Raw genomic sequence first — 6150 nt, 5'->3', positions numbered from 1 at the left:
TTTTGAACTCGGGTATGGATCTGGTCGATTGGCCTTGTTGGTCCTCAACGGATGAGTCCATGGCTCCTTTATATGGAACTGTTGGTTGATCTTACTGATCTTCAACGGAGAGTCCATCTGGATTTTTCTTATGTGATTATATTTCTGGGTACTATGAGCTAGGAACTATTGAAAAGGCCCTTGAGTGAATAGGTGGTGAGCGTTCTGGTTGCCAATGATGCCATAGGTATACCGATGAAAGAATGATTGGAAATTAGAATTCAAGCTGATATTTTGGAGGATTATGATCAATGATACTATGGTTTCATTAAAAGATTGTTTTAAAGACAGCTGAATCTGTGAAACAGGCAATTTCATATTGGGTGTGTAAGTGGTGTGACTATCTTGAACTTTGCTTGAAGCACCGGCTAGGGGACCTGGGAACTCTTTTCCCTAGTACCCGGGGTAAAATATAATCAAACTCCTAAATGGATCCTATCACTGCAGTGGTTGGGTGGTTGGCTAATCCATGGGATGATTAGATGGGGTTATGCTGGACTGATAGATCCCTAAAATGAGACTCAATTGTGTTGAGTTACGATAGTTGAAGTAAATCTCGAATAACCCTTATTCTATGGAAAAGAATCAACAGCTGTGCCTCTTGATGAGGAAAAAAGCGTTGGACTCTATGATCCAAGTGCAAGTTTCTTCCTTGATCTGACCACCCATGAGACTTACGGGTTCGGTCGGATCAGTTTGGTTAGTTAAGGCTCTTGACTATGTTAGTATAGATTTTCCTGGTGGAGGAATCGCTCGTGCTTTCTGGGCGAGGCAAGTTTTTCCGAGTTCGGTTTTGGAAGAACCGAGGTATTAATCTCTTGTCCGGATATCCGTGGGAGTGAGAGGCTCTGCCCCTGTGCGCAAGAAGTGCTACTTCCGTTGCTAGCACCCCCGAAGTCGTTGCACGGAGGGGGCAGGGATCTTTCAATGAATCTCCTATAAAATGAAGAGAGTCCCAAGAAACACCTCAATTGTGTTGTATTGGTTAGAATAGGTCACTTTTGCACACTCCATTTTCTTGGGATCCACTCTTGTGTCATCTTTTCCAACTATATGCCCAGGTATTCCACTTCACTAGTCATGAATGTACACTTGCTTTCCTTGGCATATAATTGATTGGCACGCAAAGCATAAAAAACCATGCACACATGCTTTAAGTTCTCTTATTCACCCCCTTTCTATGCACCAAAATGTCATCGAAGAATACCAACACAAACTTGTAGAGAAAGGGTTAAAGAACTTGGTTTATCAAGGCTTGACAAGTGGCAAGTGCATTGCATAACCCAAACAGCATAACCCAAATGGCACAACCAAGTAATGATAAAGACTCCTCTTGTTCCTAAATGTCGTCTTATACTCAGCACCACTCTTCATCCTTATTTGGTGGTAGCTGAACCTCAGGTGTCTAAATTCTTGTGAAGAAATCAACATCCTTCAACTCATCCAAAAGATCATCAATGCGAGATATAGGGTACCTATTCTTGATGGAAGCCTTGTTCAAATCATGGTAGTCTACACACATTCTTCACAAGAAGCATCGGAGATGCAAAAGGAGATTGACTTGGTTCCACCCATCCCCATCAGTTCTTGCACTTGTTTGACCACCTCATCTCTCTCCACTTTGGACAATCTATATGGCGGCTTGTTGATGGGCCTAGCATTAGGCTTAAGCTCTACCCCATGATCAGTGTATCTTTTCGGTGGTAAACATTTAGGCATGTTGAATACATCCTTGTATTCATCCAAAAACTTTTGCATGCCCTTGTGCACTTCCTTCTTAATGGCATCATTGCTTTCATCCTTGCAAAGTTGTAATACATATACGTAATCGATCTTCTTGAGCCCTCTCTTAAGTTAAGTGACATTGATCAAAGTAAGCTTTCATGCATTCACTCCCATCAATGTAATGCTTTGTTCACCATGCATAAACTTCATAAAGCCTTGCTTTAAATTCATAGTGAAAGAACCAAGACTTGCGAGCCAATCACACCCAAGAACCATGTTGATGGGCCCCTTATCAAGAACAAGCAAATTAGCTTTGCATGTACACTCCTTTGAGAGCTCCAAACTTACATCTTGACACATCATTGTGAAATCCATTTTAACCTCATTTTCCACTTGAACTTCATGGAAAGTTGCCAAAGGTATGCGTTGTGATTTTAGACCACACTGACTTCTTGTTCACAAAGCTATGTGTACTTACACTATCCACCAAAACATGACCCACTCTACCATTGACTTTGGCCTCAAACCTCAAAGTATTTGCACCCTTGCATTCCACATAAGAATCATGCGACAAGGTACACAAAGGTGGCTTTATGCTTGCATTCCCAAAAGTACACATGGACATTCCATCATCGTACTCTTGCCAAGCCTCTTGCAAAGTGCCACCAAGATCAAAATGAAATTTTTCATCAAGCACACGATCATCATCACTTTCCAAGCATTCATTGCAATAACCAAAAGCCTCATTATGATCTTCATGATCATCTTCAATATCCTTGGACAAGACCATATTGACGGGTGATATTTTTGACTTTGCAAGTTTTAAATGCTCCTTGTTCCACTTTTCACCACATTTTTAGAAAAGCCCTTTATTCCTCAACTCATTAATACGGTCCTCCTTTATAAACTTGCTTTTGTTGTTGACACAACCATTGGGTGGCTTTTGATTCCCACTTGAATCTTTAGAAGGACTTGACCCAAGTATTGAATTCGGATTGGCACCACCACCATAGACTATAACTGGATATCTAGGAATTGTAGGAGGTGAAGAAGTATCTCTTGCAAACTTCCCAAAAGTTGGGGCATTCAAATCAGTCCTACCTCCACTTCTTGTCGGCCCTCTATATGCATATTTATCTTTATAGATCTCGGCATACATAATATCTTCTTGGATGTTATTAGGCCTTTGTGCTCTTACATCTGCCCAAATGGTTGGTTTGAGACCCTTGATGTATTTAAGCATCTTAAACTTCTCACTAAATCCATCCACATGAAGAAAGAACTTTTGTGTGTAGTCCTTGACTTTCCCAAACCCTTGCTCCAAGTTGTCCCACTCATCAACTTGTCATTCCTCAACTTGGAAGTAAAGACATTTTGCATGGCATCCTTAAAAGCATCCCATGTGGTAATCTCATAACCATTGTCATGCAAATGTTGCTACCAAGTGTGTGCATACCCTTCCATATAGAGTGAAGTAAAGTACACCTTAGCGACACGATCACTTCTTGGGTTCATCTCATAATACAGATCCAACTTATCAACCCATTCATCATATTTCTCATTGCTTGATTCTTCTCCTTTGAATTTTGAGAAGATAACCTTATCCTTGATACCTTTGAACTTATCATTATTTTCTTGGGCATTATGCATGTGTGGCCTCATGGGTGGATCATCATGATCCCAAGGCTCATCCCTCACTCATCCACATGTGTAAAATCGAAAGCCACACACTTCCCTTTTGCTTCGCTGCATGATGTAAACGGAATGTGTGTAGGCAAACTCCCAAAAGATAATGATTGTGGTGGAAAATTTTCTTTATTGACCAATTGCATATGCTCATTGTCACCCAATTTCTTGTGTTGATTGAAGAAGTATCCTAGTTGTTGTGAAGGATTCAAGCCTTTCGCCTGATCCATCACATTTACATTGCCCTATGTAGGTAACTCTTCCACTAGAGCTCTTTGCTTGTGGATGAAATCCCCCTTGAAAGCTTCAAGCAATGACATGTGATTCCCGTTCATACTTTCAATCAAAGTAGCTTATTCTCAACCAAGCTCCGAAATGCATTAGCTTTTTGGGCTTCATTTTGGTCGATTAATTGAAGCATCATACGCATCATTTCAAGTATTGTTTGTGTATCGTTACTTGCCAGTGTCACTTACACATGGGCTAGCATGCCCACTTGCATTTACATGAGAGTTGGTGACCGGCTCATCATAGTTATGCTCCAATCTATCATCAATGTCCATGCCCTATTCATGTGCAAGCACATTACCCATATTTGCAAAGTTTTCATTTCTTCAAGTAACGTCTCTTTTGCCTTTTGAGGTCTACAACTTGGCGCCATGGCTGAAATGGAAAATTGGGTGTAGGAGGCCCAAAAGTTCTCGGAAATTGGAGAATAGCCCTAGATGTGTACTACCCAACTATGCGAAAACAGTAGAATTCATGTTTTAGGATTTCTATCACACTGTTAAAAATGAAGAATTGGCCCTAAAAACTTGAATATTGGTCAAAATCTTAATTGGATTGACTTGATGGAGTGCTAATGGCTAGTACTACCCACTCCCCGAGCCACTTTACTTTAGTCAAAGTCTAGGTATTCTCTGTTTTGGCTTTTAGGTCAAAGTCAACGATGTTGGTTGACCTAGAAAAGAACTTCAAAATCAAGTGGTTTTTAGTTTTTTGGGAAGCTAATGACATGTACTAACCACCCATATGCTGAAATGTCACAGTTGAATTACAATTTTTTATTAGGCCAATTTTTGACCTAGCGGTGACTCTTGTCGGTTGAAAATGCAATCGATATCGGAATCAAGCACTTGAGTGCTCCATGGATAGTACTTTCAAGCTATGTAAACCACTTCAAACTAGACCCAATGGTTTTGGATTGAATTGGTGTTTTGTGCTACTGTCAAAATTGCCAAAATTGTCAAATTTTTGGCATAACCTCCTTTGTGTTTGTTACCAAATCTCAATGAATCAAAGCATCCAATCACATAGCCAAAAGCATAGCATCATAGACTATCCAATGCCCATAGTAAATGCATCCAACCATTGTCATAAATTTGTCCAATCTTTGTAATTTCTCATCGCAAAACCATGCATGTACATGTTTGCCGATCCTTACATTTGCAACGGAAGTCTTGCCACTTGGTGATGATAGATTCGATGTAGCGCGTTAATGCTTGTCAATTTCTCGGCCAAGAACTTCTTACCTCCTTACCAAGTTTCAATCTGAGGCAAGGATTGAGGCCACGTCTTCACCACCTTGTACCTAGATCCCTTTCCATACTGCTTTCCCATGGCACTCTCATGGCACAGAAAGTTTATGACACACTCCCCCTTGGTCTCTCCTCCAATGCCAAGGGTACTCTCTCACACATCTAGATTCTACAAATGAATGTGTAGGAACAATGTTTGTGAGATGTGTAAGCTTTAAATGAAAGATTGTCAAGCTTGCTTACACGTGGCACTTATAATTTCATGCCCAATCAAAAGATCCAATACAAGAATTTAATGCTGTTGATGAGGTTCAATAGGCTTCGGGTATGGATGAGTAGAGGAGAGCCATATACACAAGTCTAATGCCTTGGATCCCTAAAAGTATGAGTGAAAATCCTAATTTTCCAAGAAACCCTAATTTGCAAGAAGAGGCCAAGAGTCATACAATTCCATACTTTTGCATCAACTAACCACATGTATGGGTGTAGAAAAGCATTGAGAAGATGAATCTTGAAGCAATTTTTCCAAAATGTGAAATAAAATCCCAACTTTTTATGGGAAACTCTAATGCCAAGAAAATTCAAAGATTGAAGCATTGAAAGTATCTTTACAGAGCTTACACATTGGAGAATGCTTGCCAAACATTGTTGTGGCTATACTTGTGAATCCAGACCTCCAAAATACTCACAAAATTCGCACAGCCGCGGGTGGCAACCTGATGGGCAAGGATTCGCGCACAAAATTACCACAAGATTGTGCTTGAAATGTAGCTTTTTCTTTCTCTATTCATAATCCTAAGTTTAGTAAGCATTAAGCTCACGATTGAAGCTCCATAGCCAAGAAAGAAAACGGAGAAGAGCAAAAACGTGAGTTTGTAAATTTCCCAAATTCTTCTCCCAATTTTGGTCCTGGATATCCCAAATTTGGTCCAAACTTGGTACAAAGCCTAAATTTTCGCCAAAATCTACCAAAATGATCTTAATCTAAGGTCTCCATCACTTTCCCATGACAAGAAAAAATTTCTAGCCATGAAATAGTGAGAAATTAAAAAAATCAAGAAAAAACCAGAAATGGATCAACGACAAGGCGCTCTAATACTAATGAAAAAAGGGAGACAAGGGAAGACTCATTAATGTGGAGTTTGGAATACAAGACATCATA

The sequence above is a fragment of the Cibotium barometz genome, chromosome 21 (genome assembly GCF_041138505.1).
Source record: "Cibotium barometz isolate CiBa-2024 chromosome 21, ASM4113850v1, whole genome shotgun sequence".
Lineage (NCBI taxonomy): Eukaryota > Viridiplantae > Streptophyta > Polypodiopsida > Cyatheales > Cibotiaceae > Cibotium > Cibotium barometz.
This window is presented reverse-complemented; position numbering follows the sequence as displayed.